Source organism: Dromiciops gliroides, chromosome 5 (genome assembly GCF_019393635.1).
Source record: "Dromiciops gliroides isolate mDroGli1 chromosome 5, mDroGli1.pri, whole genome shotgun sequence".
In the NCBI taxonomy this organism is placed as follows: Eukaryota; Metazoa; Chordata; class Mammalia; order Microbiotheria; family Microbiotheriidae; genus Dromiciops; species Dromiciops gliroides.
In genome coordinates, this window is record NC_057865.1 from 100,185,402 (window position 1) to 100,207,643 (window position 22,242).

A 22,242-nucleotide genomic window follows, 5' to 3' on the forward strand; every position below is an offset into this window, starting at 1 on the left:
TCCATTTAAGACCATGTTGACTAATGTCTGTCATTTACCATGTTATATGTCCCTTTGAGATTTGTTTTCACCTTTGATGAGCAAGTTTTCAATGCCTCCCTTTCATCCATTAATAAAAATATTGAATGATGCAGGGCCAAAGAGTGTTTCCTGTAATGCTGCACCAGAGACCTCCCAATGGCCTGATAGTGATGCTTTGTGTTCTAATCATTCAGTCAGATTGACTCGTGTCTAACCCACATCTCTCCATCCTATCCACAAGGAAAACACGAAATAGTTTGCCAAATACTTCACTGAAATTCAGGGATATTGTTCTGTAACATTCCTTTGATCTAATAATCACACAAAATGAGATTAGTTTGGCAAGACCTGTTTTTTATGGACCCTTGATGAATTTGAGGGATCAATGCTCTATTTGATAAGTGATTGCATATCATCCTTTTAATAACATGCTATAGACTTTTGCCAGTAACTGAAATCAAACTTACCAAGGGAAACTAAGCAAGTGTATTCTTACCATGTCTATATTTAACTTGAGTATGAACTCTCCATTACTTTTTCTTTTGTCCTTTCCAGTCCAAAGATCATTCACGTTGGTTGAGAAAAAAGCAAAAGAAAAATTGAGCAGTTTTGTCTTCTGGCTGTAGTTCATTATAGCTAAAATAAAAAGCTAATGAATCTTAAACCATATGAAGTGAGAGATGACATTGTAAGGTGTAAGAGTCATTTTAGTATAGTGGATAGCTAGCTGGATTCAGATCTGCTGGCAAGTCTTACTAGTTGTATGACCTTGGACAAGTCACTTAACTTCTCCATGCTCCAGCCAGTTCTTTAAAACTCAAAACAGTTGTAGATCTTTATTAGTAGAGAGTGTTACTGGAGGGCTCCCTATATCAGTGAAATAATGTAATCCTCACCCCACCCCTTCCCATCCTTTCCCAAAAAAGAAACAAAAAATTAAGTGATCCTTGTATCCAGGAATTATAGAGGTCTTTCAGTCAGTGAGCATTTATTAAGTACCAAGTACATGCCAGTCCCTGCTAATCACCAAGAAAGGGTAATTCCTGCCTTCGATGAAATTATATTATAGAGGTAGTAATCATGTAGTATTTTGCCTTCATCAAACCACATCTGAAGAATTTGTCAGTTTTTAGTAGAAAGGATACTAATAAGATGGAAACTGTCTGGGGAAAAAAATGACCAAAAATGGTGGCCTTGATATCATGCCATTTGAGAATCACATGAAAGAACTGGTGGTGTTTTACAAGAGGAGCTTTAGGAGAACGTGATCACTGTGTTAAGTAGGTCTGTTATGTATCAGAGGGATTAGATAAGTTCTCCTTAGACTTCATAGAGATGAAGCCTCTAGAAAGGAGAGGTTGTTTCACCTTATGTATTTGTATCCCCAGCTCTGATTACAGTAGCAGACACATAGCGAGAGCTTAATAAATGCTTATCGATTGATTCATTAATTGATTTTTTCTTCCACTTGTTTGGTATGCTCTAGAGGGGAGTCTTCAAGGATGGTCTGAAAGGTTGAAATAAAGTCCCTTGAAACTCTGTGAATTTCTGAGTTATCCTAATAAATGTAATACTCAGTTTTCAAAGAATTATACCCCTTTGTGATTTTAATAGCATATTCTTTATAGTGACCCTGGTGCCAAGCAGAAATCATTCATATTGAATTTCCTACCTTGGGGCTATCTGTAACCTTATTTTTTCAGTTTTATCTTTTTTTCTGCTCAGTATTTTGATTTTTTCCCCCTAAACATTTTAATGAACCATATTGATAAGAATTCTGCTATAGGTGAGAAATTGTTTATATCAACAATATTAGTAATAGAAAAAAATCTCTAATTCATGTAATAGAAACAAATTTTGGTTTATTCATAGTCTAGCGATGATAGGAGGTGAATATCTTCTCATAACATTATGAACATTTCTAAATACAATGAACAGAATTCCTATTGCAGCGGTTTTGAGAATGTTTTCCTCAAATGCTCAGTAAAAGAGGACAGCTAGGTGATGCAGTGGATAAAGCACCAGCCATGGATTCAGTTCAAATCTGGCCTCAGACACTTGACACTTAGTAGCTGTGTGACCTTGGGCAAGTCACTTAACCCTCATTACCCTGCCCCCCCCCCAAAAGATGTATAAGATCAAATGCTCAGTAAAAATATTCAGTATATCTATCTATCTATCTGTATGTATATGTATACATATATGTATATACATAGACACACATATATATATGAAGATAGTTTTACATTATTTTGTAGTAATTCAGAATTTATTATTTTCCCAAATACATATAGCAACTCTAGCTATTTAGAAAAACTACCAATATTTTGGAAAGTTTGTAAAACTTAATCGAACCTATTTCATCTTACTGGATAATGAATAGAGTTAAGGAGTCCATTCACATTGTATATATCAGATAGATGATAGATAAAATTACATGTTGATACCTTATTATTATGTAAGATCCCTGATAACAGAAAATGTTTTGACTTTCTTTTATCCCTAGTCTAAAGCACACTGTAGTCACTTAATAAATGTTTGCTAACTGATTGCCTGATAGTAACTAAACTTATGATTTCATTTTTTAAAGGAACTCCGAGATGAGGAAAGCTCCTCTGCCAGTACAAGTTGGCACCTTCTTTGAAACATAGAGTCTTAGTTCTCTAAGGCAAGGAGAGGAGAAATGACTTCTCACAGACAGAGATTGGAAACTTTTTTTATTGGATATGGCTCAGAAGTTCAGTAGGAATAGAGGTCTGTTCCCTTTTAGAATCCAGATTGTATTTTTCATCTGAAGAAAGCAGAACTAAGTGACTGAATTAGGAATATCTGGAAGCAGACATTTTACAGCATCCCATTTACAATAGTGGATACCACCACTTGAAGAGGTTAAGGGAACAGATAGGCCAAACTTAAACTCTGGAAAATATGACTACTTTCTCTGTAAGAAATTTAAGAAAAAAAAAAGAAAAAAAAGAAATTTAAGAGTTATTTGGAGGCATGTAGGGATCTGAGCAAATAATGTGTGTGTGGTTTTGCTTTTGCTTTTTTTTTTTTTTAGAAAAGGAAACTGTATTTTGATTAGCAGCAATATATAAGCTGAAATAAATGAAACTGATGATAGGAAAATAGTGTCAGATAGCCCATACATTGGTGAAAAGCAAATATTTAATTAGAAATTTCAAAAAGTCAGCTAGTACTTTATTGATTTTATTTAGATTCTCTCTCCCTCTCTCCTCTCCCTCTCTCTCCTCTCTCTCTCCTCTCTCTCTCTCCCCCCCTCCCTCCCACTTCTGCACTTTTTTTCTGTCTCTTTCTTAGAGAGACCCTTGGTATTTTCCAATTTATACATTAAAAATATAGTTATGGGGCAGGTAGGTGGTGCAGTGGATAGAGCACCCGTCCTAAAGTCAGGAGGACCTGAGTTCAAATCCAGCCTCAGACTCTTGACACTTACTCGCTGTGTGACGCTGGGCAAGTCACTTACCAATTGCCTCATCAAAAAAAAAAGTTATTTTACATGTTGATGTCTAAAATGTCTTTCTGAAGTTATTATTAAAAGCATTTTTGTCAGTACATGGAACAAACATATCCTTGTTTATTCCTCTTAGCTATTGATAAAGTAAATGAACCTTCTATACCCTTCCTTACACTCAGTAAGTATTTCTAACCATATTTTGGCCTAGTGAAGCTCCAATGTCTTAGGTCTTCCAGAGTAGAACTCACTCTGCAACCTCAAACCCCTGTCATTGATGGAAACATCAAGCTGCTCCATGAATTGCTTGTTTTTCAGGTCTATGGGGTCTAGAGAGAAACCATTAGATTTCTATTCTTTCCAGTGATGGTGCAATCGGTGACACACCATGGGTCATGAGCATAGACGTGGCTCAATAACTATTTGTCAAATTAAATTGCTTGTAGGTTTTAACAAATAATGAAAAGAAACTTTGATGACTTGGTACATTATAGTCTACATTTAAATACTAATTCTTAAAAAAGGTAAGACATATAGTGAATTATTTTCCACTTGTATTGGTCTCAATATATCTCTTTGGGTTATTTTGGAAAGTTTATGGAATGATAACACTCAGAGGGCCTAATGAATTTCAGTCATTTTACAGATGAGGTAAATAAGGCCAATAAAGGTTAGATAACTTACCTACATAACTAGCCAGTAAGCAAATTGACTTTGAACATTTTATTACTTTAAAAGAACTGATTCTAAATCTAAAAATATGAGAAAATATCAATAAATTAATGGGTTTTGTTTATATAAAATGAGATAGCCCACTTTATTCTGACAGAAAGAAAAAAATGCTCTTAAAAGTCACACAATTCTGTTGTGAAAATAGGATGTATTATAGATTTTTCTGAGAAGGTATAGCTTTATTTTTCTTTAGTTTAAGGTAATCTTTCTGACTATTACTATGTCATTATTTCTTTTAAAACATCCTAATAGATGAGTGAACAAATGCTGTTTTGAAACTCCATTCCCTTAGAAATATTGAATGAATAGAATGATGAATGGTATTTTACTGCTTCAAGTGTCTAATTTCATCAGCGTGGCCACTCCTTCGCTTAGAAGCCTGTTTCTACTCTGACCAACAACATTAATGGTTCAGTAGAAACATTCTGTCATGAGCCTCTCTCAGCTTACCTAGGCTGATCTTTCTATAGAAAGCATGAGGTCTGGCTCCAGACCAGTACACAGAGGTATCATGGTATACTGTGGGTCATATGGGATGTTGGCTTTTATATGACCTGTGTGACTTTGAGAAAGTCACTTTACTCTCTGTGCCTCAGTTCCTCATCTGTAATATGAGGGAAGTGGACTAGGGGGCCTCTAAGATCCCTCATGGCTGTGATCCTGTGATTCTGTCAACCAGTTATCATTCCCTGCTTGTGATTCCCCATAATGACCTTCAGGAAGAGTCCCCTCAAGGTCTTCTAATGAGGCAGCAAAAAAGGACGAGAGTAGAAGATTTTCATTGAAAACAATGCCCTTATATTTATCTTTGAAGTACTTTAAGAATATTAGCTTTCACAAACAAAATCCTGAAAAAAATCCACAGTAGAATTAAGAAACACAAAAATAAATAGAGTATTCTGTTATTTACTTGTTTGTTAATATACCCTCTAAAAAGGAAATCTGTGTTTATAGTCTCTTCTTTAATGTTCTTTCTGTGCGTTTGAATATTTTTGTTGTTGCTTCCTAAATCTAGAGAAAAAGAACATTGTAATATACTGAATAGTTGAATAACAGTATTATCCTTATTTTCATATACTGAAACTTAAAAATTGCATATATTTGTACTTACTTATAGCAACTGCAGCAGACACACAATTAAATCCTTGTTTTCAAACCTGAATCCAATTTATTCTTATTTTTCTGCATGGATAGAAGTGATTTCAAAGGCAGGAAAGCTTGATTTAAAGTTTACTCGTGATACATATTGACTATGTGACCTTGGGAAAGTCACTTAACTTCTCAAGGACTAAGATGTCTTTTAGAGACATTATAAATTGCAGAACAGTTGTCAACCCACATTAATAGAGGGAGTTTCTTCACTGGAAAGTTCCCTACACTGATAAAATCACATCTGGACCAATAAACCCATCATAGAGCTTCTTGTAAGCATCAAAGTCCATGTAAAGTTACATACTGTGTTCCTCCAAGTACTGTGCTAGTGGTTGGAGACAAAGATAAAAGTTATATGATATTTTGAGCCTCATTAAAATAATGTGTTAGAATAAAGCCAAATTTTGGCTACTGAAATAAATAACACACATTCAAATAAAGGAAAGTATGACTCAGGGAAAGCCAAAGTGAGACATTGAAATTTGGTATTCTTTTAGCCTTCAAGTTGGAGTATGTATATCACTAAATATTTGTGTTTTCTTTGAGGGGAATATCAGCCATGGAACAGTAGTAAGGATTCTTATTTTTGGTTATAGCTTCTAGATTCAAAATCTTACTTCTGATATCACCTGAAAAATCCTCTGTTCCTTCCCCTGCCTCATGCAGGAGAGATGACATTTGAACTTATTGGAAGAAATTAGGAATTCTAAGAAGTAAAAGAGAAAAAGCAATGTATTATAGGCGTTATAGCCTGCACAAAGTCACAAAGAAGAGAGGAATAAAGGCAATACAGAGAGAAAATGCACACACGCGCACACGCAAGCACACACACACACACACACACACACATGCACACGCACACACACATACTCCAGAATACCTTAAAAAAAAAAAAGTTCTCAGAATCCAGATTACGAAACCCTGCCTTAGGATTCTCCCTTTTTTCCTGATCATAGGTGAAATCCAGAGATACTTATAGTGACGGTATTAATCAAAGACTTTTTCTTTCTCTGGGGTGATCATCTTTCCCATTTACAAACTATTTAGATCTTTGATAATAATGATGAAAGAAATTTTCAGTGTAGTGCTTCATTTCGTAATTGATCATTTAAAAAAAAACTGGTAAGATTTCTTATTCAGTTAATCCTGGAAAGGACTTCATGCTGAAATATTGTCTCAATATTATTTTATAACATATAATTTAAAGAGGGAAATAGGGGAGGGGGCTCAGTATGCTTTCACCATGAAAGTACTTTGCAAACTTTAAAGTATTATGTGTTAGCCATTTTTTATTGTAGCAGGATATCCCAGAAGGTAGGTGGGAGGTGAAATCTATTGAGAGGTAAAGAAATGCTTCAGGCCATTGACTACCCAACATTATACTTGCACATACTTCTAAGCTGTTCTGAGGTTTTCTTCTAGGACTGAAGGCAGAAAATATTATTTTTTTCAGGTATAGTCACAATCCCATAACTCCCAATGGCTCATGTAGACTGTTGGGAACTGCATATCCACTGACAGACATCATTTTCCAGTACTCTAATATATCAGCCTAGTGAAAGTGTATGATTTTATTACTTTAGGAAACTTGTATTAAAGAAACTTCCTCTACAAACATACACACACATGTATATGTACACGCATGTATACGTATATATACATCTATATATCCATTTTGTAAGTTAGTAAAATATATACATATATGTATATATGTATGTGTACACACATATGTGTATATATATGTATGCATATATATCCATTTTGCAAGTTAGCAAATTTTCTGGGGAAACTCTTTGCCATTATCATTATTGCTTTTCCCTTCAGACAGACCTAACACTGTTTCTTATTTTTAAATACTTTATTATTTTTCTAATCCCATTTTAAAACAATTTTTAACATTTAAAAAAATGAGTTCTAAATTATCTCCCTCCCTTCCCCACTCATTGAGAAGGCAAGCACACACACACACACACACACACACACACACACACACACACTTCTAACTACTTTCTTAGGGGTTACAAGTATCCTAAACTCCTGTAGGAATGTAAACACTTTAACCTTATTTTTGAATGTCTTATGATTTCTTGTTCCTGTTTATCTTTTTTGTGCTTCAGGAAGTAATTGGTGGATTATTTCAATTTCTATTTTACTTTCTAGTTCTAGGATACCGGAACAGTTTTCTTTGATAATTTCTTGAAAGACGATGTCTAGGCTTTTTTATCATGGCTTTCAGGTAGTCCAATAATTCTGAAATTTTCTCTCAATCTAGTTTCTTTTCCCCTATTTTTTGTATTTTCTTATTTGCTTCTTTTGCTAGTGGTAACAGTGACTTACTATTCTGGTTATAACGAAATCTATAAAATTTAAAATGACAGCAATAACAACAAAAACAGCAGTAACAACATTTCTTTTCACTGACCCTTGTCCATGTAGAAAGGAAGCAGTCATTGTCATAAAAATAGAACTTTATTGGTCATTTGTCTGAGTATATACTATTCAGAAAATTTCCTAAGTCTCTCAAAAATTAATGTCAGTATTTTGGGGGAAGTAGAAGATTGAAGTTAGAAAAGGGGGCAGCTAGATGGCGCAGTGGATAGAGCACCGGCCCTGGAGTCAGGAGTACCTGAGTTCAAATCCGGCCTCAGACACTTAATACTTACTAGCTGTGTGACCCTGGGCAAGTCACTTAACCCCAATTGCCTCACTTAAAAAAAAAAAAAAAAAAGAAGTTAGAAAAGATAGGTCATGGGTTCAAGAGTGAAGTGATGTATAAACTAAGGGGAAGTCTAGCAGAGCATTGAATTCATCATCTTCCCTACTCCCCATTTGATGAAGTCCCTGTAAAACCCTAAGGCAGGACAAGTGGCAGTCCCTTCTCTTGCTCTTTTTAGCTTGAGGTGCTGTGGCTTTATTTGCTCCAAGATTTTATTTGCTCTGAATGTTCCCCAAAATCAATTGTAGAGATGCCCTTAAATGAAGAAATAATGATGGAAAGGGATGTGTTGTGATAGTCTGAAAGATAAAAAATGACATACTGACTTAGCCAGGCCACATCTTGATTGATTTTTTTTCCTGCACAGCTATAGTTGTACATCTATTGGTATTCATATAGTGCCCTTTTCTCCAGAGAGATCAAGGTGTTTCATAAAAGAGGGAAAATACTTTTCTTTGGCTGCCCAGTAGAACCATTGTATTTGAGTCCTGATTTTTCATGTCACGTGAAAGTAGGACTTTGGAAGCAGAGGCTTGGCTTTCCCTAGATCCCATTGCCACAGTTATCAAACTGAAGCCTACACCTAGAGAACCTTGTCCTTAATGTACATTGTGCCTTTGTCCAACTTCCAGTCCTGTTGCTTATTTTGATTTCGATTTCTACTGGCCTTCCGCCAACAGCCTCCTTATGGCACCTACTAATGGTACGCCGTGAGGGAGAGTAGAATTTTAAACATATCCACAGGCCATGGTCCTACATCTTTTTGGATCCTACAAGGACAGTTCCTAATAGCAAATGTTATTGTTGAACCAATGTTACTTTGATAATGCGAGCTTGCTAACCTCTAAGTTCCTTGATGTCTTTTGTTTTTGTGTTGCCAATACTTACACAGTGCCTGATTCATAATAGGCAATTAAGAAATGCTTGATTGAAGACTGATTGCTAATGTAGAGTCAATAGGACTTTCAGATTCGATCACAGAGGCCCAAACTCTAATGAAAGTATATTACCTTTTATCAGTGAATGTGAGGATTTACCACATCTAGAAAGTGGAGTCATGTTAGCCTTTCTCCAAACTTTGCCTTCTTACTTATCTCTCCTCAGTTTTGAGCTTTCTGTCCTCTCTAGATCCTGGACTGAGCCCCATCCACTGTTGTTTTTTGAGGTAGAAGAAGCTAGGGGGAAAAGTACATAGGGATTCTTAACTTGACAACAATAAATCCTGATGACTTTGGGAAATCTGACGGAAAGCTAAACTATTAAAAGCACTGTCTTTACAATTCATTTGACAGCAGTATATCAATGGATGCTTATGAAGAATTCTGGCCTCACCTCTAAAAATGATTCATTGTTTCACTTTAGCCAAGTTCCTCAACCTCTCTTTCCTTCTGCTCCCTGTGTCACTTGCTTCCTCCAGCTCCCCTGCCACAAGCATAGGGATATTATGTGGAATAAAAGAGATAATTTATGGGAAAGCACTCCTTACTTCTAGGAAGATAGATGGTGTATACCTGTAATAACGTTATTACTCAGTTTGTTGTTGTCCTTGCAATATATATGGAATTTAAAAATAAGACTGCACATTGTTTCAAACTTCAGAGCAAGAATTGTGCCAACCAAGCATGAGGCAAGGGGAGAATAGGAAAAGAAATATTTCTGGCCTTCAAACAGAGTAGCAGGCAGTCACTTTGACTGTCTAGTTCCTGGATCATTTGGCCAAGCCTTAAAAAGGAGCAGTTGAAATCCTGGCCTCTGTACCTCCTCCTAAAACATCAGTCATATTTTTTTTTAAACAACAACACTGTGCAACAAGGGAAAATAGATAAGCCCATGGCTTTGAGGTAACTCAGGAGGTGTTGGTACAAATATACTTTAAAAAAAAAAAAGTCTACTGCCTTAGAGACCTTGGCACCTAATCCATCCATGCCTGAACAGAAGCATGCTTTTATAGGCCCCTGGACAAGGGTGAAGTTTATCTACTTACTAGAAATCTCAGTTTGATGGCTTACTTGGCAGATAAAATTTCATCATAATGCCCAGGATTAGAGATTTCATTGGCACAGATGCCCCACTGAGGAAGGCATTCTGACCTTATGTGAAAGGGACCATTTTATCTCCAAATTCCAGCATGGCCCAGACACAAATAGTGAAGGCACTATAAAGAAGGCTCTATCTGGGGTACTGATTAGGAAAGTAATTGCTGGTAGAATAGAATAACTGCCTGAGGTTACTTAGTGTGCTATAAAACTCCCCCCTTCGTTTCTCTCCCCCCCCCATATAATCCTTTGGTCAGGAATATTGTAGATTGTGGGTGCTTGCCTTGAGAAATGATACTAGATGGGATGATGAGTGTGATTATTGTAATAACAAGAACATTGATTTTGTAACGAATTTGTTTACTTACCTCGTGAATAAATATCAAGGTTAGAGAACTGAAGGTATATACACTGGGACATAGATTTTGGCATCTCAGTTAATGAGTGTGAATGGCTCAACCCAGGATGCACTATTGGGAGAAAAGCTTTATAAGACTAACTTCCTTACCTCTCCTCCCTTAGCAATAGTGAGTGGGATACTCAGACCTAGAAAGTCATCTTCTAGTTCCTGTAACTCACAGATTTCTATAACAATAGTTCCATGACATCTTATGGTCAATTCTAGTGTTCTCTGATTTTTTTTTTAAAGAAAGTGCTTACCACCACACAGAAATTAGGAATGAGGTGAGCAACATGTCTTTGCCCTGGCATGTTCCTTATCCTCTGAACACTACACATTAACATATTTACTTGGCCTGAAGAGGAAGGGATTGGAAGATAAATGGATAGATCAAATAAGCAACTGTGAGGCATGTCACTAGGGAGCTGTATCTGAAATCCAGAGATACCAGAATATGAACTTTATTTGAGTACAGAAAATTGTGTGACTTGATTTTTCATTTATCACTACTAGACATTATAAAAATTATCAAACTATCACTATTCAATACAGATAAAGAATGTAATCTGCTTCTGGGTGGAATTATATCCAGCAAGTCAAAACAAAATAAAATTACTACTGACTTGATGATGCAATGTGCTTATGCCTATGGGTTCTTCAGCTTTTACCCTACACAGTCCAGTTGAAGCTGACTGCCTTTACTCAGAGCGAGCATTTTTAATTGAATAACTGATTTAACCAATTGCATGTAGCCAATTAAAGACCATTACAATCTTTGTGGATGCAGTTTAAACTTACTTATTTGCAATTATAAATTTAGGCAGGATGGGAGTGAGAAAAACCTGAGTTCAAATTGACCTCAGGCACTTATTAGTTGTGTGACCCAGGGCAAGTCACTTAACCTCTGTTTACCTGTTTGCTGGTAGCACTGCACCTGGACTCAGAAACACGATGGACAAGTCATTTACCTCCTCCTCAATTTCCTCAATTATAAAAAGGTGATCATTGCACCTACCTCCCAGGGTTATTGTAAGAATCAAATGAGCTAATAGTAAAACATTTAGCATATCGCCTGCCACATGATAAGTGCTATACAAATATTCATCGTCACCCTCACCATCACTATCACCATCATCTAGCTTCAATGCAGACTGGAAAGCATGTTAGATGGAGCATCAGTGTGTTAATCAAAAAACATGAACGCTTCAGTTAAAAAGCTCATTGTATTGGGGCAGCTAGGTGGCGCAGTGGATAGAGCACCGGTTCTGGAGTCAGGAGGACCTGAGTTCAAATCCGGCCTCAGACACTTAACACTTACTAGCTGTGTGACCCTGAGCAAGTCACTTAACCCCAATTGCCTCGCAAACAAACAAAGAAAAAACAAAAAAAGCTCATTGTATTACACAAAGAATTTGGAAAAGGAGTAATCAATAATCAGTGTTTTATATTGCTCTAGATTTCAAAACTCAACAATTATTCATTAGTGAATCTGTCATATATTAATTGGTTTTATACATAAATTTTTCATACTACCAAACCTTGGCAAGATAGAATAGCACAGAACCAAAAATGAACATAAAAGAAAACTGAACAGTAAACAAAAGTATTTTATTCATCAATTTAACCAAGGTTTTGTAGATCAAATTTCTTGTTTTTGCTGCTATTTGTTGTTCTTTTTACAGCCAAAATAAGACTTACTTAGGAGAGGCTGAAGACCTAGTGTTTAAGGTAGTGATTCCAAATATGTTTGTTAGTATAAAAAATCAATGGCAAGCAAGTGATGTCTTAAATAGCTAATGATTGAAAAGAAAGATCTTTTTAAGGTCTGAACATGCCAGAATTTGGGTGAATGCCTGGGTAGTTTGATGGAGATGTTTCTTGGTTAGCTACAGAGGAAGGGATAGCAGTATTATTTCATTTGCAGTCCTCTAAGTCTCAGATCTAATAGAGTATTGGTTCAAGCTTATATAGGTTGCATAGGGATTAGAAATATACCTCTAAGGGTATAGTCATGTAAAACCTTGTATTACTGGGTTTGGGGAACCATCCTAAAAGAGGGAGAAGGAACCTCTTTTGGAAGAAAAGAGCTAGATAGCCTAGAATTCCTCTACCATAGGAGCAAAAGAAAGGGATGGCCTTTTAAGATGTTCTAATAGCTCTTCTTTATTTCACTGTTGCTAAACCCACCTCCATCCCCACACAGATCCCTACACATTATTAATGGAGAGTAAAAAAAGGAAAAAACAATAACAACCTTGTAACAAATAAGCTTGTTGAGCAAAACAAATCCATACCATGTGTGCATCCAAAAATGTTTGGCTTTGCACCATTGGCTCTCTCAGGAAATACATGACATATTTTATCATAAGTCCATGGTTGGTCAGTGCTTTGATCAGATTTCTTAGGTCTTTCAGAGTCATTTTTCTTTATACTTTTGTCTTTGTGTAAGTTCTCCTTGTTCTTCTCACTTTACTTTATCATTTCTTATTACCTAGGATTCTTATAGTTATATAAATCAATTGGTTCAGCCATTCTACAGTTATCCAAGAGGCACTGTAAGGCACCCTCATAGATCATAGACTTCCTCCTCCTTTTTTATCCCTCCTTCAGAATTAGTTAGTAATTTTGTTTTGGATACCATTTTCCAAGAAATCATATAATAAAGTTGCCCAGACTTTTAGAACTAGATATCTACATGATAATAGAAGGTATCCAGAAGATACTTCCAAAAAAAAAAACCCTAAAAAAAAACTTCCAGGAACATCATAGTAAAAAATCCAGATTTTGCAGAGAGGGACTGTGTGTATCAGAGAAGAGGAGGAAAGGAGAGAGGAAGATGTAGGAGGAAAATAAAATATATACAAGAGGAAAACTAATATAAGCAACCAGAAACAAATTACATACCAATGAACTGCTTTCTGGATCCTGCAAGATTTATCAGCCTCCACATAAAGGACCAAAGAGCATGGAATACTATATTCCAAGAAATAGATTTTTGACCAAGAATATCTTGCAACATAATCATATAAACTGATGTATTTATATGGGGGGATGAGGGTGGGCAATAAATCTTTAAGGAAATGAGGACTTCTAAGCATTCTTGATGAAAAGATCCGAGCAGAGTAGATGCTTTTAAATATAAATATGGGAGTAAAGAGAAATGTTAAAAAGTCAATTGTATTTCAATGCATTTAGGGTCCTTCTCCTGGCCCTCAACTCTCATCTAGTTCTAACTTTACTTAAGATCAAGAGGCATCCAAACATCAATGAAGTGCCTGCAAATTAATTATTTTTATAATATTCATGACTTCTAAGTACATTGGACTAAAATGATAAACCACATGCAACCACTGAACATTTACAAACATCCCCTTATATAAATAATACAAATAATTTAGTTCATCTTCAAATTAAAGATTGTCTTGTAGTCTTTATATGCATTTATGGAAAGCCCTTCCTAAGATGAATGAAACTAACACCAAGAATTTATATCGGAAACTACCTATTTTTAGGAAAATGACTGAGACTTTAAAACTTCTGTTAATGGAGTGACTGATCATGACTTCAGAAGAACAACTTCTTTATATTGATTGATAATTTTCAGGCATAGTCAGTGTGTCCACTTGTTTAGATTATTTGCTGTAAGACAGGTCTTTTGGCAAGACTGAGAGTTGTTGGGTGGTAATAGTGATACAAAGTAAAAGAATAAAATAGAAGAGTTAAACATATTAAAAAACACAGAAGAGAGGAGAAGTTCAGAAATGAACATAGATCAGTAGGTCAGTTTATAACAAAGTGTACACAATACAAGTTCCCACTTTCATACACAATTCTTCTATTCTTCTTTGTATGTTTTAATACTTATTTTTGTAAGTTCAGAATTTTAAAAAGAAATTAGAAGTTATAAAAAAAACAAGAAATAGCAGGTATAGACTTTGTCCTCATGACATGTGTAATTTACATGGGGAGATAAAATACATACACCAAAAAGTTAACTAATGAAGTAAAGGCGTGTTTTCCAACTGGACGAAGAATTGTACAACACAAATGAAATGAAGGTCATGTTGGAAAGTTGTGGGAGATAAATTGGAGAGCAAATAATGTTCATCTCAAATGCCAAGTTGTGTAGTTTGGACAGTTGCCTATCATTAAATGGGATCCATTTTTGCTTACTAAACAATAAAGTAAGAGAAATGTTTTTGAAAATGGAAGTAGTATTTTTATTCTGGTGGTCATGATGTATATAATGTCATTAAAATTAGGTCTCCGTCACCTGGCACATTGCTTGGTATCTAACAGATACTTAATATATGTTTGTTGAACTTAACCAAATTTTGCAAAAATAACAACAGCAACAACAACAACAACAACAACAAAAACCAACAGCCTTTATGAGGGTATGGTCTAGGAGTTGGGAAGGAGAAACTTTTGAAAGTGGATGATATTACAGACAGGACATATTCTCCATCTCCTATATTTATCTGTTGTGATTAAAATTTTAAATTCAGTTTCCTAATCTAGTATTTGGAACTATGTGTAAAGACCTTGTCTTTGTTATGCTTTGTATGATCTGAATCACAGGGTCTGAATCTCTTTAGCATGAAAGTACTTAAACTCTGGGTGTGAGGGGATAGGGAAAGAATCTCTACAAGTCCTATTTGTTTGACAGCCAGTAAGGGCTGTTTTAACATTGCAACACAAAGTGTTTATCCATTCTTTTCTGATACAACCTTTTTAGACGTGATTCATGAAATGAAATTCCCAGTGGTCACATACTGGGGACACCCCTAGGAAAGTTTGCATAAGTTGTCAAGAACTAGCCATATTCTTTGTTTTCTTTCACAACAAGTGTTCTAGACATAGATGAGGCTGACAATTTCTCCAGTTCCTCATTGTTCTTTTGCACTAGTCACCGAGGTTATATTTTACAGTCTTATTAAAAACTTGCTCCACTATTACTGCTTTTGTCAGATCATTTGTTTTTACTCATACTCCAGTTCTTTCCTCTGCAGTCTTTGAAGGGTCCTCTGTCTTCAAATTAGAGCATCAAACTATCAGACCAGAGAATTTCATTATTCAGTTCAGGCCTCAGTGCAATGCAGGACAGATCTTTGAAAGTTAAAGGGAAGCTTTTTAATCATCCTGGTTACATTTCTCCCTGCTATTTGTTTTGTTCTATTTGATGTGGTTGGTTTAGTTGTAGCATGTTGTATTTTCTATGGTTGGTTTAGATGTAGCTCTTAGATAGTAGTTCTTAACAAAATTATAGAGTGGTAGTTAGTCTTTGGTCCCCATTTACCTCAGCTCCCTTTTTGTACCCCATACTCACTTATTGCATTATCCTTTAAAGCATCAACTACTTTTACACTGTTTCATCCATTCTTCCCCCTAGGAAAACTTGATAAATTTATTCACTAGATATTAGAACTATAATTATTCCATGCTCCCCTTCAACCTTTACATGTTTCAAATGAGAATTATTCTTTCTTAACACAAAAAACTGAGATAACAAATGTGTTATCAGATATTTGATTAATAGAGGGTGTGTTTTTGAATGTAGGCTTTTTCCTTCCAAGCTTGAAATCATAACACATAAACAACTATCTTCTTTATTTACTAGAAAGATCCATCCAGGTCATTCTATTTCATATTCTCTCTTCCACTCCCACCAGCTTTCTTCTTCCCTTCTCCCTTTTGCTCCTCCCTTTCTTATATATACATAGTTCTTGGTAAACTAGACCATTTTTCTGGGCAGAGTTTCTGTTATCCTTGAATGCACTTCTTAGAACAAAGTCAGTTTCAGCTAAATTTAGACTTTCACATCTAAAGAAAATAGTTCTGTCACTCAGGCTGTTTCCTTGACCTCAGTCCATCAACCAGCAAACAGTGAATGACATGGTAGTTTTAAGAAAAGAGCAGCTCTGTTAAGGAATCACATCAGATAAAGGTACAAACAGGAACCAAAACAAAATATTGCCTCTTTCTATCGTCAGTTTGCCCTGATGCTCTTTTCTGAAAGGATCAACAGTTATCTGCATCTTGTCTTCTGAGTTTTGTTTAAAAAAACAAAAACAAAACAAAAACAAAAACTCCAGTTGGAAGGTCTGTTTCAGAAATTAGATTACATCTAATCCAAATGAAATGTTAGACTAAATATAAGAAAACCAGCCTACTTATATACATTTTAAATCTACATGCTTGGGTTCCATTCAGTTGTTGTTGAGTGGTAATTGAGGCCAAGTGTTGCTTTTATTTTTTCCTTTATAGGTTTTTGTTATCGTTTTTTTTTTGGGGGGGTTGGTTTTTTGTTTGTTTTTTTGGTGAGGCAATTGGGGTTAAGTGACTTGCCCAGGGTCACACAGCTAGTACGTGTCAAATGTCTGAGGCCGGATTTGAACTCAGGTCCTCCTGAATCCAGGGCTGGTGCTCTATCCACTGCACCACCTAGTAGCTGCCCCATCCTTTATAGTTTTAAAGATGATTTCTCTCACTATAATATTCTATAGGATGAAGAATGACCAAAAAAAAGGGATTTGGGAAGCGTAAACTCTGATTCAGCCAGAATTGTACTTTTCTTCTCTTTGTTATAATTTTTTTTTTACAAAATTATATTTAACATTACCATGTTGCTTTAAAATTTATGGAGCTCAGGGGCAGCTAGGTGGTGCAGTGGATAGAGCACAGGCCCTGGATTCAGGAGTACCTGAGTTCAAATCTGACTTCAGACACTTAACACTTACTAGCTGTGTGACCCTGGGCATGTCACTTAACCCCAATTGCCTCATTAAAAAAAATACATTTAAAAAAAATTTGTGGAGCTCTTTTAATTCATTATTTTGGGGGCTAGACAGGCTAGACATTATTAGTGCCTCCATTTTATGCATTAGGAAATTGAAACTAATGGACATGTAGTGATTTATTGAAAGCAATATAACTCGGGGCAGCTAGGTGGCACAGTGGATAGAGCACCAGCCCTGGATTCAGAAGGACCTGAATTCAAATCCGGCCTCAGACACTTGACACTTACTAGCTGTGTGACCCTGGGTAAGTCACTTAACCCTCATTACCCTGCAAAATAAAGACAACCCCAAACAAACAAACAAACAAAAAATAAAGCAATATAACTCATAAGTTGTGGAGCTGAGATTTGAACCCAATTTGTCTGTGCTCAGAAATCGTTGTGCAATCTACACGTCTTTAATTTTTTCTTTTATAGGTCCTCACACTTTTGGTCATAAAAGGAATTCTAATGCTCATGTTTTCAATGTTGTATTTACCAAGAACTGAATATATTTATTTGAAAAAACATGGTAGTTGATAATGATGAACATCTTCTCAAGATTTTTTTTCATTGGCTCTTAATAAATGTGGTCATGTTCCTTTGCTATGAATTACATAGGATTCTTATGATGGAAACTTCCATCTACTGAAAATAAAAACGGTCCTTTAAAGTGATCCTTATGTCAAAACAAGGAAACTTTGGGTGGAAGGGGAAGAGTAGGGAAGAAAAGACAACAGACATGGCGAACCATGTCTGTACCATTGTATAACAGGGGAGGGAATCCAACTGAGCAGAGATAATTATAAAAGTTATAGAATTTCTTTGTGAAAGGTATAAAAGTCTTTTCTTAGATTTAGAAACTTCAGCTGAGAACTCTGTAGGCTCTTACCCCAAGTTTCATTTATGATTGATTTGGCATGTCATTTGTGAACTAGCAACCATATGGAGAGAAAGAAGTCTCAATTGTTTAAGCTTATAACATCATACTAATTATAAATACAACTTTCACATACCGAGTCCAATCTTTTGTGGGTTAAAGGCCACCCAGGTGGAATTTTAAAGGTTCCTAAATCAGTCCATTTTTCAGAAACACAGTGTAAGCATATTCTGGGTCCACAAAAGCAATTGAAACATCTCTTGAGTTGTGGGGGCATGCTATCTAACCTCATATATTGCTATCTGGCTTTTGCCAGAACAGTTCCCAAGGTGGAGGAGGGGAATGATAGAAAACACAGCAGATAATTTAAGTGTTCTCTGAAGGAGTTTAAAGATCATAATGTGAAAAAGTTCATATTACAGAATTTCAGTGGGAAGGTGTAAAACAGTATATAAAAGGAAACTAAAGGACAATGAGTAATAGTCCAAAGAGTCTGGAATTGATCCCTGTTTGAAGTCAGAATGTCTGGCATGAGTACTTTCTCAAATGGAGGTTCAAGGGTAGAGCTCAACACCTGGAAGGAGAGAGGAGGCTGTAGAGGAAGTGCCAGGGAATGAGCGTGTGAAGTCATTGGCTAAAACAGATTCGACCCTAGAATTCATCTTTATTTTACAGATGAGAAAATTAGTCTTTAGGGGTAAATTACAATTTAGGGGTTTATTGATCTTATCTACTTTAGCGGAGAGAGTTTTCCCTCTAGTAAGTCAGTGGCCATACCAGGAGATGGAAGACAATACATGAGCAAAACTTGTGAATCAGAAGCCAAATTTGTGGGCAGGAGCTGGATGTTGAAAAATGGGTTCCAGGACATTTTCACTCAAGGGCATATAGTTGCCTTTAGGCCTCCGGAAATGGGATCTGTAGTTGGAGTCAGGGGAGTGAGTATGGAGTGGGTCCTGCTTAGGACTCACTACTGAGCCTGATGTCCAGGATGTCGATCTTCTGGTTGCCAATTTATGGCCTTTTCTACTTAATCACCCTGTGAGGTGTTTTTTTATTTTGTCAAAGACCAGAACTATACATTATGTAAATATATTTTGAAATTTCTTTGTGTTAATAGAGGGAGTTATTTACCCTATTATTAAAACAGAGCCTTCATCAAATAGGAAAGTATTGTTTGGAAAAAAATGAGGTAGCTTTTAATTCAGCCTAATTGCTGTTCTGCCTGCCTGATATTTGCTGAATTCCTAATAGTGTATGCCCTCTGAGAGCTAAATTAATACTTGACTACCTGAGGCTTTTTACATATTTTATAAACTCTGAGGTTGGGTGAATACTTCATTCTAAGTCCTAGGTGCCCCTTGTGTCAAACTCCTAAAAAGAGAAGTTTAGCTTTGCTAAGTCCACATTAATTGCTTAATTACTTTTTTCTCCTCCCTTCCATCTCTTTTGTTTCTTTTCCTTCTATTCACTTGTTCTTGGAAACACTAGTTATTGATTGTTGGTAAGCTCTGACAATTATTCGAAGGTAAAGTGTGGCCTTCTCCCCCTCTTCTCTGCTCTGCAGCTTACAATGATCTTCTGATCAATATAATTGATTTAATTTATTTGATCAGCCTTTGTAAATGCATACAGTAGGGAAATAAGAAGTAATCATAGGGCTTCTCAGTTCTGAGGAATTTGATGACTGATTTGCAGATATTGCTTATTCATCGTGATGTATATTTCCTAAAGACAGTGATGAAATTTTATTTTTTAATAAACATTTTTATTTAGTTTTGAGTTCCAGATTCTATCCCTTCCTCTCTCTCTCTCTCTCTCTCTCTCTCTCTCTCTCTCTCTCTCTCTCTCTCTCTCTCTCTCTCTCTCTCTCTCTCTCTCTCCCCTCACCCCTCCCTTAGATGGTAAGCAATTAAATATAGGTTATACATGTGCAATTATATAAAACATTAAATTTTATTTCTAAAAGTTATGGGGCCCTTTGAGATTTAAAGAAAAATGAGTATTTGTATTACATTCTGCTGTTATAGTTTACCATTTCTTAACAGAAAGGAAATATGTTTTAATAACAATCATCTGGAACCAACTTTGACTGTTATATTTGAACCAAATCATGTTGTCTTTTAGTGCTCTTTTCATTTTCGTTGTTTGGGCTCTTGTGTATATTCTTTTTTTTGGTGGGGCAGTGAGGGTTAAGTGACTTGCCCAGGGTCACACAGCTAGTAAGTGTCAAGTGACTGAGCCAGATTCAAGCTCAAGTCCTCCTGAATCCAAGGCTGGTGCTTTATCCACTGCGACACCTAGCGGCCCCCTATGTATATTCTTTAGGTCCTGTTCTCTTGTTTCTATATCACTTCATACAAGCTTTCTCATATATCTTAGATTATTCACCCCCCCCCCGCCATTAATTGCTGTTTTGTCACACTTCCATTCACCCCATTTTGACTTCTACTACTTATTTCCTTTTAAATCAGTGATGCTGTTTTATTATTTATCCATATTAAGTGCCATCTTATTAGGGTCATTCTAATATTCCAACCTAGTGAAATCTTTTTGAATGCCAGGGTTGACAGGCAAGGTATTAACTTTCTCTCCCAGCTTTATATCATCTACATATTTGTTGAACATGCCATCTATGTCTTTTTCAAAGTCATTGATTAATTAATAAATAAAGGAAATATTTATAAATGTTTACTATGTGTAAAAAAAAAAACTTTGCTAAGCACAGGGTATACAAATAATAAAGTGGGACAGCACCCGTTCTTAAAAAGCTCACTGTCTAATGGTAGAGACAAAATTAAAAGGAGAATTTAACAACAGGTCAGATGTCAAGGCCCAGTTAATATTTAGGTATGGCAAGAAAGCAGATGACAATGTACTTTATTTAATATCATTACCACTGATAAATCTAGATCTGTTTCTAATGTTGAACCATATAACAGTGCCTAGAAATTTGGTAAGAAGAACTTACTTTTCTGAGACTTCAGAAGAGGTGCCACTATAGCACCTATAGAACCACTTGCTAGGTCACATCTAAACAAGGGTTGGTCTCCTTTATAATGGCTATGGAGGCTCTGTTGGATTCAGAACCAGTGGTATTGGAGTCATTGTTATTCTGCAGTATTTTGAGCTCTGAGTCCTGAGTAATATGCACCAGACACCTGGTTCTCCCTCAGTATGCTTTACTGCTTCAGCTAAATTGGCTTGCCTGCTCTGTACATAGCAATGGGTTTGAAGTTCATAGTGATATTGGTAAAGATTCTAGACTCTTTCTTTACAATGGATTGTCCCCTTTGTGATGGCTTTGAGGGCCAAGTCTAGAAGCAAAACTAGTGGCCTGAAGGTCTTCTTTTCCTAAAATGGGTTGTTAGTGATTTCTCCACTGGAGCTCAAGGGGAAGAGGTGATTGAGACGATGACAATGTCTTTTGATAATGATGTGTAACAAAACGGGGCCAAAGACACAGCCTTGCAGAACTTGTGATCCCCATCAGTGATAACATTAATCCTTTAGTCAATACTCTAGTTTTCTTTATTCAACAGTTCACATCTCTCCAGCTTTTACATAGTGACATTGTAAGAACCTTGGTGAGATCCAGGTAACTTAGTTTTAATCTAGCATCATTTAAAAATTTTTTTTTTGGTGAGGTAATTGGGGTTAAGTGACTTGCCCAGGGTCACACAGCTAGTAAGTGGTAAAGTGTCTGAGGCTGGATTTGAACTCAGGTCCTCCTGAATCCAGGGATGATGATCTATCCACTGTGCCACCTAGCTGCCCCTAGTATTATTTATTTTTTAAAAAATTCATATTACCTCATAGAGATTCATCTGTTGACTTGAATTAATTGATTAGGTGTTCTGTTACAGAAGGAAAATAAGAAATTAATAATAAAAAATAAAAAATAATAAAGTATAAAGCCTTTTTTTGTTTTTCTCTTTCCTCCAAGAGTTGACTTCTTTCTTAAAATATTAATTTAGTACCATTTGAAAGAAATAGTTGATAATCTAATTTAAACACTGACGTATTCATGTTGTCACTTTATGTAAATCATC

The 22,242-nt window shown here is 35.9% G+C and overlaps 1 protein-coding gene across 1 annotated transcript in view; it reads left to right on the top strand.

Moving 5' to 3' along the window:
• The window catches only part of TPK1 (thiamin pyrophosphokinase 1), a 516,691-nt gene that overhangs the window by 308,714 nt on the left and 185,735 nt on the right, over positions 1 to 22,242 (top strand). The window lies entirely within an intron of this gene.